Source organism: Schistocerca gregaria, unplaced genomic scaffold (genome assembly GCF_023897955.1).
Source record: "Schistocerca gregaria isolate iqSchGreg1 unplaced genomic scaffold, iqSchGreg1.2 ptg000387l, whole genome shotgun sequence".
In the NCBI taxonomy this organism is placed as follows: Eukaryota; Metazoa; Arthropoda; class Insecta; order Orthoptera; family Acrididae; genus Schistocerca; species Schistocerca gregaria.
In genome coordinates, this window is record NW_026061829.1 from 6,144,068 (window position 1) to 6,157,837 (window position 13,770).

General features: G+C 41.6%; 1 non-coding gene across 1 annotated transcript; it reads right to left on the reverse strand.

Moving 5' to 3' along the window:
- Positions 1-429: 429 nt before the first annotated feature.
- Positions 430-504, reverse strand: Trnat-ugu (transfer RNA threonine (anticodon UGU)). The gene has a single exon. It is a non-coding gene; the product is annotated as a tRNA-Thr (tRNA).
- Between the last annotated feature and the right edge of the window lie 13,266 nt (positions 505-13,770).

The following is a 13,770-nucleotide window of genomic DNA, read 5'->3' on the forward strand; positions in this document are numbered from 1 at the left end:
GGGCAACCGATTATGTTTTGACCAATTTTTACCAAAAATGTATTTTCGTTATTTACGTTTAGTCTGCAAGTCAAGGAGTATTTATCAACCCTTCCTCTACCTCTGATTGTTCCTAGACAGCAACTTCCTGTTCTTCTTGGCAGGAAAAGCCGATCTGTCAAAGCTGGATATGCAGCACTCGGCAGCCTGCACTTGATATTCGTCCGTATTTTCGGTGAGTATGTTTGCATGCATTCTGCAGTATGAATCATTTTGAGCACGTGCGACACGGGACGAGTTATCATCTACATCTATATGGATACCCTGCAAAACACATTTAAGTGCCTGGCAAAGGGTTCATCGAATCACCTTCACAACTGATAATTAATTGAAACCCTCAGCTGCCGACAGGTGTTGTTGATATACTTCGATGGGGACAGCTGAAAAGTGTGCCCCTACTGGGACTCGAACCCAGAATCTCCTGCTTACAAGGCAGACGCTCAATCCATCTGAGCCATCGAGGGCACACATGAACAGCACGACTGCAGGAATTTATCCCTCGCACGCTTCCCGTGAGACTCACATCCCCAACCGTCCACAATCCGCATACGTAATGTACTTAATACGTATTTGTCCATCCACTCATTACTGGCTCACACTAAGGTGACGATTCCCGTAAGAGTTCCGGCAACCTGTGCGCATTCGCACAGACGAAGGTCAATGGCTGGGTAACGTTTAACCATAGATATGAAGATAGTAACTGCTCTCGAAAGAACAGGCGCCACTGACGACCTTGCAACTCTTCTAGAATACATGATAGACCGGCCGATGTGGCCGAGCGGTTGTAGGCGCTTCAGTCGGGACAGACGCGACCGCTACGGTCGCAGGTTCAAATCCTGCCTCGAGCATGGGTGTGAGTGATGTCCTTAATTTAATTAGGTTTAAGTCGTTCTAAGTTCTAGGAAACTGATGACCTCAGATGTTAAGTCCCAAAGTGCTCAGAGCCATTTGAACCATCAGTCCCTATGTTTACACACTACTTACAGTAACTTATGCTAAGGACAACACACACACAACCATGCCCGAGGGAGGACTCGAACCTCCAACAGGGGGAGCCGCGCGAACCGTGACAAGGCGTTGGACACATGGCGGGTACCCCGCGCGGCTCATGGCAGCCGTGACACTGCTTCAAACAATGGACTGTAGAAACTTTTGTAAAGCACGGATTAAAAAAAAAAACTTTCTGTTCCAAGAGTCTAGACAAGTACACCTTTAAAAAATGCAACTACAAAGAAATTGAATTTTCGAACGTTTTGAATGAGAACCTGTCCTTATGGAACACCGTTGATCAAATGTCACAGGGATTATATACTCAGGTTTCACATGTGGATTAACACTTTCTAATCAATATCCGGAATGAGCAGGGCTTAAAACTTTGAAGAGTTAAATTTCAAGGGCCGTTCTCTTGTATGCAAATAGTTTCACAGTAGAAATTTCTCTAGTTTTATTTATTAATTAATTTATTTATTTTTTGCTGTAGGTAAAGAAGGATAGCATTGTGAGGAGGGGGAAGGGGGGGGGGAGGAATCTTGCATCTCCCACCTTGGAATTCTCAGTACAGAATTTTTATTCATTACGAGATTCTTAGCCACTTGCAGAAGTGATTTTGCGTGATTCTGCAAAACTTTTCCTTTAGCCAATCGTAGCAACTATAGGATTCCGTTCCTGCTGCATGACATGTCTCGGAACTTAAACTGACCAACTCATTTGCATAAAGAGCTAGCTTATCATCCGCTTCTTTACTTGCGTAGACCGTTCATGGTCTGCAAATAATTTTTTTCTTTAATCGTTTTTTTATGTCTTTTATAAACTGCAACACTTTCTAAACTTTCTAAACTTAGCACCGTTGAAGCATGGTCTTTTACTGAATGATCAAAAAGCAATGCTGACAGCTGGAGTCCAAGGTTTTTGTTAATCAAGCCGTTTGTATTCTTGTGGTGATATCTCCGTACAGTCTTTCATTCCCTAACGCATATTTCTTTATATCTAATTGAGAAGTGAAATACCGGTTTTCATAGATGCAGATTTAAAATATTTTAATATAACGCAATAAATATTTCATTAAAATTTTCATCCCCTTATGCTCGAAGTTCCAAAACCAGAAAAACACGTAGTTTTTAAAAATTGTAACATATTAGCCGAATACGAATTGTCAGATATATTTAGCAATCCTTTCATAATGAACCATTTTCTGAAACATCTCACACCCTTTAGGGGTTGGGTTTTCAAAAACAATTAAACACGTATTCTTCTATTTAGAGCCGAGGAGCCAAATTCAAATCTTCATCCATTTAATTCTAAAAATGCTTTCATAGTGAAATATTTCATAAAACATTACATCCCCTATTTCACTCTATTACTGAGTTAAATTTCCAAAAGCAACGAAACACATTTTTTTTACATCCAACCGAGATGTCAAATACCTATTTTCATAGATGTAGCTATAAAAATGCTTCAGTAGTTCTTTAATAATGATTTATTTTCAAAAAACCTTCACTAATTATTTTATCCCCCAATGGAAGAATTTCGGAAAATGCTAAAAACCTGTTTCTTTTTTGTATCTGACTGAGACACCAAATGTCAATTTTCGTAGTTTTGTAGTTATAGCTTCAATAGGGACATAGGGACATATTTAAAAAAAAAGACTTTCAACCCATGTTTCACCCCCATAGGAGTGAAATTTCGAACAATCTCTTCTTAAATGATGCTTTCAGCGTAAGATTTACACCTTCATCAAATTTCAAGTCCGTATACTTTGCAGGTTGGGCTGGAAGGCTATGGGTCAGTGAAACCTGTGCCCCTATTGCACCTTCTTGGAGGTTGTAGTTCCAAAAACAGTGAAACACGTAGTTTTCTATAACACAATATTCATAGATTTCGCTTTAAAAACTCTTTCGCACTGAAATACTTTCATAAAACATTACATCCTATATTCCACCCTCTTAATCGTTGAATGTATCAAAAACAGGTTTTCATATATTTCATGAAACATTTCATCCTCTGTGATATGGGGTATGGTAGTGACACACCAAAATCACAATAGTAATCCGTTGTAGTTGCTACATATTTTATTACAATCAAAAGCATTATAAAATCACAAGGCCAGATCAGTTGGACAAATAATAAATAAATTTCGTTAAGTGGAACGAGACCCGTAAAACTTGAAATTTGAATATGACTAGGTATATATACTTAGGTAAAGCTTTACTTAAATAGCACAAATGTCCATAAAATTCATAGCAGAACTCTCACTACTTGCAATCAGGGGAGAAACAGATTAAGCGTAAGAATACAGATATTTAACGTTCGGCTTGCCAACTTTCCTAAACAAAACTGTATAAAAATGACTAAAACAATTAAGGGGGTCCTTTAATTTTGACTAAACGGACCTTCAAATTTACTTACTCAGTTGATTAATCAACAATATTCTTAGAATGATTACAACTAGAACATGACTATATGACAATACCCTTAAAATAAGGTTGCTTCAATATTTCGTGTGAATTGGCGATAGACGCGAGCAGACCAAGGATTCAAATCAATACAAGAGATCCACGAGGCAGAGAATGACATAGAAATATACTCAACATGGCAATGCAATTGAACTTTGGATGCTATAGTTCAGCACCGGAAAGATGGAATCACGCAAAAGTGACAACATAACCCAAGATGTAAAGGAGAGGACATGGCCTCAAATATCTCTCTGCCGCCGTGGTGCTCTGCTCCCAGTATGCTAGCGTCGACCGCTGCCAGTTATCTCTAACACAACACACATCAAGAGCAGACAATTTTCTGAGACATAAACTACACAACCCTATCTGGAGAACAGGTGAGCAATACAACTGGACTGAAACCAATGAGCCTCCGTGAGTTACTTGGCCAGTGCCAGCCCTTAAACTTTGATTAATAAGATCGCTAAAAATCATACCGAAGTTAAGATGACGAGACTTATCTCCAGGTTCGCCATATTAGTGGCAGAGACAATGAATTGGCGACGCTCTTATCCGTATGTTCGCGGCAGAGTCTGGGGAAGGCAAGGGCCACGTGGAGCCGGATCTGGGGATCAATTTCCTTCTCTCCGAGACACCCGGCTTCTTCTGCGACTTAGCCGGCAAACAGGCCGAGGACCCCGGGTGGGGACCGATTCGGCAGCAGTTGGCGGATGGCGAGGTCTTCGGGGGGTGGGGGGGGGGGGGGGGTGTCTTGTGTAAAGGGGAAGACAACCGTGGTGAAGGGAAGGTCTGTATTCCACAGGAACGAGTTAGCATGGCACTCAGATATTTCCACGATTCGGCGGTAGGGGATCATTTGGGGTTCTACAAGACCTTGAACAGAGTTCGGGAACACATGTTTTGGCCCAACCTATATGGCGATGGCATGCGATTTGTTGGCAACTGTGTCCAGTGTAAGCGCGGTAAGCCCGATGTTGGGCCGCACAGAGAACTACTACAGTCGGTTAGCGAGCAGTGTCCTCTGGACCGCGACTCAAAGATCGAAACATCGATCGACGGAAACTGGCGCCAGAAACGCACCAGCTCACTCTATTTCATCCCCTTAGGGGTTGAACTTCCAAAAACACGAAAATACGTATTTTCTTATTTGTAACCTTGAAGTCAAATACCAATTTTCGTAGATATAGCCTTAAAAATACTTCCATAGTCCTTCCATAATTTTTTATCTCAAGATAAAATGTTCACCTACTATTTCACCTCATAGAGGTTAAATTCCCAATAATACTGGAACACATATTTCTTTATTTCTGACCTAGAAACCAGATACAAATTTTCGTCTGCCTAGCTTCAAAATTACCTTAATAGCTACATGTTTCAAAAATCCTTTCATTTCCTGTGTATCCCCCTTAGAGGTGGAATTTCGAAATATGCAGTATAAGCGGTATAAGATCAACAACCTTTCCAAATCTCAAGGTTTATTTTCCTTGGCGGTCTGGACTGTGTGAATTTCATAGTAATGGCCTCCACACACACACACACACACGCACACACACACACACACACACACACACACACACACACCACTAACAATGCCACCACCACCTCCTGGGGAAATTTCTGCAGACGCCCTTGTTCCACTGCAGTCATATTTTGCCGACGACCTACATTTAGCAGCGTGGGAGGGATAGTGTCGTGCAACAGACAGTATACTCAGTAGACAACGAACTGTTCGTTGTGAAATCAGGGACATAGGAACCGAGACTGACACAGAAGGTGCTGAAGGTGAAGCACACTAGACTCGTGTCTACCACGGCTTCAAATAGTATCGATTTACTATGAACGGAAGTTCCGAAAAGTGAGCAAGTAATTTTACAGTAAATTCAGTACCGATGGTGAGGATATACAACGAAAAACATTTCTATAATATTTCAGAAATAATGAAACATTCCACTCAAGTCGCGCGGCAGAAAACGCAATGGATATGCTTGCACTTAAGACGGAAGGCCCTACGTGCTTACGCAGGCTTACGACAGATCGCAAAATTCGGCAGTAGGCGTAAGCCAACCTCTTGTGCTGCCATCTGTTATTGATGCCAGGCATCAAGGTCTCAGTAGTTCGACCATCCACTGGAGAGTAGTTGCTTTATAAGTACTCCGTCTTCAGGCCACGAGTGACCTACTGGGACAGCACCATCCGACCGCCGTGTCATCATCCGTGGAGGATGTGAACAGGAGGGGCGGGGATCAGCACACTGTTCTCCCGGTCGTTATGATGGTTTTCTTTGACCGGAGCCGCTACTATTGGGTCGAGTAGCTCCTCGATTGGCATCATGAGGCGGCCTGGATGATCACCCATCCAAGTGCCTTCAACGCCCGACAACGCACTTAACTTCGGTGATCTCACGTGAACCGATGCAACCTCCGCGGCAAGTCCGTTGCTGCAGATATTTTAGAGTAGTTGTTACGTTTCATAATCATCTAGTTTACGGGGAAAATGTAAAAAAGGCGATTGTCACCGAAGCTACAACTAATCTGAATTTCTGGTTAGTAATCAAGTGGTCTTATGTGCAAGCCTGATTTTTTCATCCTTTGCGGTGGGAATGATTCAAACCCGTCATGTTCTTCTTATGAGGTGTTCTATTTATTTTGCACACAATGATCGTTTGTAGTTGTGTTGAGTTACCACCTTGATAAATTTTTGGATGGCGCACGTATCATAACTGAGATCTGCGCTTGCGCTTAATGGCTGAAGGTCAACTAGCGTAATGAGTAGTAGCGAATGTTATAGTAACATGTTTGTAAATTATTTCAGGTAAATTACCTTAGTAGTGTAATATTATCAGTATACCAGTACACTATGTGGGCCAATTACGTTAGTCATGGAATACTATCCGTATAAGACTATGTCACCTTGATGTCCCGGAATTTGCTTCAATTTTGGAATCCACGAAAGAACTGGAAATTTTCCTTTACACAGCTTTCCATATAATTTCTATTACAGTGATTCAGTCTTGTCTGTCACTCGACTTTTCTGACTGTGAAATAAATTCTATCGCTCATGTGCTTATTACCTCTTCGTGTTTCCATTTGCCGATATTGCGCATAAACACATACATATCTCAACGTTGCTATGTACATTGATGGAACGACACACTTTTCTGTGGCGACACTGCAGTTTAGAGATAGAAAAACCGATCAGTTAAAACGACATGGGTATTTTAGTTCTGAATAACTGATGTCTTTCGGTATTTGTTTGCTCTCGGTTATAACAAGTATCTTTTTATATTTTCCTGATAACCACGTAAAAACAGATATACCAATTAGCCACAGTTGTCGTAGTAAAATTTTTAGTTTTCAAATAAACCTTTTTTAAAAAAGACGAGTAATTTTTATTCGTAAGATTTCCATAGCTCTTAAATACTGCGTTATTACAGAAAAAATGGGAAAAGTGATGTATGCCACTTTAATAACACTGCTGATAGAAACGAGCAACAAGTGAATTGGTCCAACATTGCCGAGACAATACTGTGCCTGTTATACAAGCAGTGCGCGAGAATGGACGCAGTTTCTCGCTGTTGTCGAACGTCAGTTGTAACACAGAATGGCACCATCTGGAAGCCTGGAAGTATTTTACGATATGCAGTACGAGTGAAGCACAATGGTCGATTTCGTCGACTTGCGACATCATACAAGGAAAAAAGTTAAAATTTTACAAATCATTCATAGTTCGGGATAAAAATAGAAAGTGCCTGATCTGCTGCCTGTGTCTACGTTATCTGCTTTTAGCCGTTAACAGAGAAATTAAAACGAAAAAGAGAGTTCTCCTGCCGCAGTTTTCACTCTTTATCGCCGGATTATACGTAATGCCCGCATAGTGCTGTGATAACCGATTTAAATATAATTTTTGAGCAGAGTTCTAAAAACTAAAATCAGTAGGATAATACTGGCAGTTTTCTGTGGTATAGAAGTACTCGCTATATTTTGAGAGAAACAGCGAACAGCGGACAAAGTTTTATTGGACTATTTAATTTAAAGAAATTAGAATTATATTAATACCGTCAGTTGCTCACGGGCGTTGATAAATATCAACGTGGACAAGTGAAAATGTGTGCCACGACCGGGACTCGAACCCGGGATCTCTTGCTAAAATGACAGACGCTCTATGCATCTAGGCCACCGAGGGCACAGTGTATGGTTCGACTGCAGGGACTATCTCGCGCACGCCTCCTGCGAGACTCACATTCTTACCTTGAATGTCCATACACTACAGTCGTAGAGTCCCACTCCAACACACTCATTCCTCGTGGAAGACATGTCCATATCCATATAAGTATATGGTTCTGGCAATACCAGCCATGACCTTCTTCTGTGAAGATGCACAAGTATTCCCCGAACTGTTACGGGACTTGGTAAGAATGTGTTCCACGAGTAATGAATGTGTTGGTGTGGGACACTACGAATGTAGTGCGTGGACATGGAAGGTGAGAATGTGAGTCTCGCGGGAAGCGTGCGCGAGATAGTACCTGCAGTCACACTATCGTCTGTGCCGTCGGTGGCTCAGATGGGCAGAGAGCCTGCCATGTAAGCAGGAGATCCCGGGTTCGAGTCCCAGACAGGCACACATTGTCACCTGTCCCCGTTGATATATATCGACACCCGTGAGCAGCTGACGGTATTAATATAATTCTAATTTCGTTCTGGACGGCTGCAGGTCATCATAAATGTATTTGACGTTTTGATTCCATTTATCAACAAACTGAGAAAGTAAAAATTTTTATCTTTGTTTGATTTCTACGTTTACAAGAGGAAATAATGTAAATAAAATACTGAAAATCGGTTATTACAAGAACTGGTATTGTGACGGGCTTTAACAATTAGGTTAAAGTGAGGCTGGGAAACTGATAAGAGCCGAAAACCAGTTGTTTGAGCGATAACCGACATTCCCACTGCTGTTGTGAGTGGTAAGATTGACGCGCAAGGACATCTAGAACAGTTTCTCAGAAAGGTTACTGCAACTCTGATGTTCTCAAAATGAACGGGCCAGCCATTGGCGTCCGCGAGGGGGAAGGGGAGGGGGAGGGGAGGAGGTGGGGAGGGGAGGATAGGCAAAAGGGCACTTTCACCCGTCGCCACTAACCATCCTTGGAATCTGGAGTAAGGAGTTTTTATTCGTTACAGTATACTCATACTCTTCCAGATAAGAATTCTCCACAATACTGCTAAACCTTAGCTTTGACCAGTTGTAGCGCTTATAGAGTTAGGGTCTTGTAGCTTGATGCACCTCGTAACTGACCAGCTGATTTGTACACAGAGTGCCAGTTTCAGAATCATGCACTCCAGCCCCGACGCGCCTTCCCCCCTCCCCACCACTGCAAATTTTTCTGCAGACTCCAGTCTGCCACTGAGCATATATTTTGATAACATCCTGGTTTTAATAGCATCGAAGGAACAGCATTGTGGAGTAAAGGGTAGACCTAGCACAGACCACACCATTCACAATGAAACGCATCACTTAGTAGATGGTGAAGTACTTTGAAGCTAGCCAGATAGAAACAGAACCTCCTGGCACTGTATCTAACCCAAATTCTAATCTTACACTAATCTCTTGTATGTACCTACCACGCCCGCAAAGAGCCAACGATTTACTATTATCAAAAGTTCCGAAAAATGAGGAAGAAATTGACCCACACTTTTTTCCGTTGTTCATTATTTCGATTACCCCATAAAGGGAATGGACTTGTAGCCACAGGTTACACAAGCGATAAATGGTTTAAAATACATAAAAAGAGATGACAATAGGAAACGATTTTTAAAAACACAATGATGCGGCTTTTACGATTTTTACAGGAAAAAAAATGGATGACAAAATAAAGGTTTTTCAAAAATATGCTGGTGGACAATATTGGGGATTTTTTACCTTTATAGATGACTAGCGGAAAAGCTTGGTGTTGACCAGGCATTTATTTACAGCTGTGCGTCCACGTCCGTACTATGCAGCGTCTGGCCTTGTTCTGAGTTTTTATGACGTATCTCCTGAAACATGTGTCGTACAATGATATAATTTTGTAGGTGCATTCAGCGTCATATGCGGATACTGTCTGCAAAATTTATTGCGAATATAGTAGCAAAGAAGTAACAAATTTAAATGTCACGAATGCTGTGATCCCCACACACTTGGGTGCAACCAATGTACACAGGATGCTTGGCTCGATCATTATGGCTACCATCACCGCTGGTCGAAATTGGACCAGCTGTGTCGACGTAGTGAAAATATAAATGTGCATAACATGGTAAACGTCCATTCTTTCCAGCCATCAGACCTGATCTACGATCAAAAATATCATGTAAAAGTGGTAGGGGCAACGGCCTTGCCGCAGTGGATACACCGGTTCCCGTCAGATCACTGAAGTTTAGCACTTTCGGGCGTGGTCGGCACTTGGATGGGTGACCATCCGGGCCGCTATGCGCTGTTTCCATTTTTCGGGTTGCACTCAGCCTTGCGATGCCAATTGAGGAACTACTCGACCGAATAGTAGCGGCTCCAGTCAAAGGAAACTACCACAACGAGTGGGAGAGCCAGCTCCTCCTCCACCCTCAGTGAGAATGACGTGGCGGTCGGATGGTCCTGATTGGCCACTTGTGGCCTGAACACGGAGTGCTTTTTTAAAGTAGTACTCCCTACATAAAACTGACAGTCTAGGCTCAGGGACTGTCCACGGTAAATGCTGCAATGGACCTACGAATACTATTAAAATAACGGTTTGAGTTCTCTTTAATTGTCCAATCATCTGAAGTGAGTCCTTATTGCAGTACGCTGAAAAATAGATTTTATGTTAATGGCGGATAAATTTTATGTGAATGGCGGCAAATTAACTTTACCCTAATGACACACAAGGTCAATGCCGTACTATCACGTAAAGTATTCTCAGATCGAAATGTTTTGCATTACAAAATCTCCAATGTAGATTCATAATACCGCAATTATAATTCTCAAAATAATTTGGAGCTACGTTCAATGCATATTTAAATGCATCTTTCAAAACAATAACAGAATTCTCATTAGATCATCATTATCAGTGGCTAGAGTATTCCTATTATTTCGTCTACCAAAAACCGCGTCTCACTATGGCTTCTTCAGTACGCTGTTTTGTTTTCCACTGTTGACAATAGAAACGATCTGGCAGATGTGACATTGTAGATGCGCAGTATGCGTGTCTTAATGCAAATAAACCGTCTGGAACATTTACCCTTGAACGTCCCTAGAATGGGATTTCATGGAACGTTATTACTTTCCTGTGTCCATTTCCATCACAAAAGCTGATCGCCACGACTGGGGAAGGGGAGGAGGGGGTGGGCTGAAAGTTGGCAGCAGTGGCAGAAAAACCGAAGAAAACCTCACGTTTTCGTCATTTGTTTTCATAATGAAGTAGTGCCAATTCATCACATCGCACGCTTTTCTCTCGGAAACGGTAAAATTCATCGTCTGGATATCAATGTCGCCTGCTGAGGTATGCAGTCGCAACACTCTGTACGAAATAGGTTCTAAGCTGATGCAGTCGACAAGTAACATCGAAATATATCGTCACCTAGAAATACATCGACACCTCGAAATAAATCCACACCTCGAAATAAATCGCCACCTCGAAATAAATCGCCACCTCGAAATAAATCGCAACCCTCGAAAAATCGCAACCTCGAAATAAATCGACACCGTGAAATAAATCGAAACCTCGAAATAAATCGACACCTCCAAACAACCGCTACACCGAAATGAGTCGATATCCCGAAGTATATCGACATCTAGACGCATTTCGGCTTACCATATAGACCGAAATTTCGATGCTAGTCGACATATCGAGATAAATTGAGGTACAGAAATATATCGATATCTCGAAATATAATGGTACCACGTAATATAAAGATATCTCTCAAAATAGCGATATCTAGAAATTTATGGATTACTAGAGATATGGAGGTACCTTGAATTATACCGATATCTCGATAAGAATCGATATCTGTAGTACACCAATACATGGAAATATATCGATACCTGGAAATATATAGACAACCTTAATTGTGTCGGTATAACAAAATAAATCGATATCTCGATATAATCGGATACTCTAAATCAATCGATATCTCGAAATAAATAGACTCCTCAATATAGATAGATATCTCGAAATAAATCGATATCATGATTTAATGTGCGCATCTACGTAAGTCGATATATCGAATTGAATCGATAATGAGAAAAGTATGGACGTCTCAAAATAAATCTGTACCCCTAAGAAAACGATTATCGAAATAAATAGATATAACGAAATATATCGCTATCTTGATAAATACCATTATCTAGTGGTCGGATAAATGTTTCAAGATGACATGACATAAGAGTATAGTCTACATACATGAAAATACTTTGGATTTTCAATATATCGATAGATTTCTAGACCTCGGGAAAAAAAATCTTTGATCCGACCTCGGGGCAAAAACGCAGACCTCGGGAAAAAACGTCGACCTCGGGGAAAAACGCCGACCTCGGGCAAAAACGCCGCCCTCAGGGCAAAAACGTCGACCTCGGGGAAAAACGCCGACCTCGGGGAAAAACGCCGACCTTGGGAAAAACGACGACATCGTGGAAAAACGCCGACCTTGGGGAAAAACGACGACATCGTGGAAAAACGCCGACATCGGGGAAAAACGCCGCTGTTGGGAAAAAACGCCGACCTCGGGGAAAAACGCCCATTTCGGGGAAAAACGCCGACCTCGGGGAAAAACGCCGACCTTGGGAAAAACGACGACCTCGGGAAAAACGACGACCTTCGGAAAACTGCTGACCTCAGGAAAAATCCAGTTCCATTAATTTACATAGATAATAATGTTAGTTACCATTAGGTTCTCAAAATGCAATCAAATTCCTGGTATTTATCACCTCACACAAAAAGTGGTCATGACAGAAAAGTCTCGTTCTTTAGAAAGTTTAGAATGAGATGTTCTAAATAATGCAGATAATCCATTTACAATAATCTACAAGCACTGCACAATGAGAAGAGACTGTCAACCAGAGCACTTTGAAATAGTGCACAGCCAGGAAGACAGAGGTTGCATTGCTGTTTATAATCCTCTGGTGCTTGAGATTCAGAATCCAGGATTGCCTCGAATGAGAACAGCACGAATGAATGTCCTGCACCAGTATAGAACTTACTCTGGAACTCCACAGAAAATCACAAGGCACAATTATATCACATCATTTTCAGCAAACTACAGAAACCTCTAGTGGACATAACAACGTCGTCACCTCCTTCACTAGTGAAAGATCTTAGTAGCTATTGAGTCAAGAGTAGGTGGCCAATTAATAATTTGTTGTTCAAAGCTAACTTCAGTGTATATGGGAATACTCAGTGGACATCTTTAACCATCATATTTTACTGTCTAAGATATGTCAATTGCCCAGACTATAAGTATAAGCAGAGCTTGGTCTTTACCAATCCGAGATTGTTTAGAATAGGTATCAATGGAATCAGATCCACTGGGCATTTAGAGCAACCTGCTTTAAACAATATGAGCAGGCAATAGACACAGACACAGAATTTGAAATTTCTCTGTGAAGCGGTTACCTTCATCGTCTTCAAACTTACTTTGTGTGCTGCGGTATGCGGAGGCACTAATAGCAACACAGTAAAACACAGAAGAAACTTATAAGTTGATGTAATCAGCCAGTAAGAAGCAGTAAAATTCAAGTTTTAGTAATCGATTATTGACTTATTATCCGGCTTTGGTGCCTCAGACATGTCCGACGACCTTAAGATTTCGCATGAAACGAAGTCTGGAAGACACGTTACACGATAGAATTGGAAAAGTGTTCATGTGTTGTAAAAACCTAAGAAATCGTCCCGTTTTCGTCAATTGCCGTCGAATCGACGTAATGACATATCGTCACATTGGATGCTTTTCTCTATAAAACAGTTACATTTATCGTCTGGAAACTTATGTCCCTGGCTGCGGCATGCGGAGGCACTAATAGCAACTCCATAGAACACAGAAGAAGCTTCTAAGTTATTGGTTCACATGGCTCTGAGCACTATGGAACTTAACATCTGTTTTCATCAGTCCCCTAGAGCGTAGAACTCCTTAAACCTAACTAACCTAAGGACATTAAACACATCCATGCCCGAGCAGGATTCGAACCTCCGAGCGTAGCAGTCCCGCGGTTCCGGACTGAGCGCCTGAACTTCTTGACCACCGCGGCCGGCTCTAAGTTGATGTAATCGGCCAGTAAG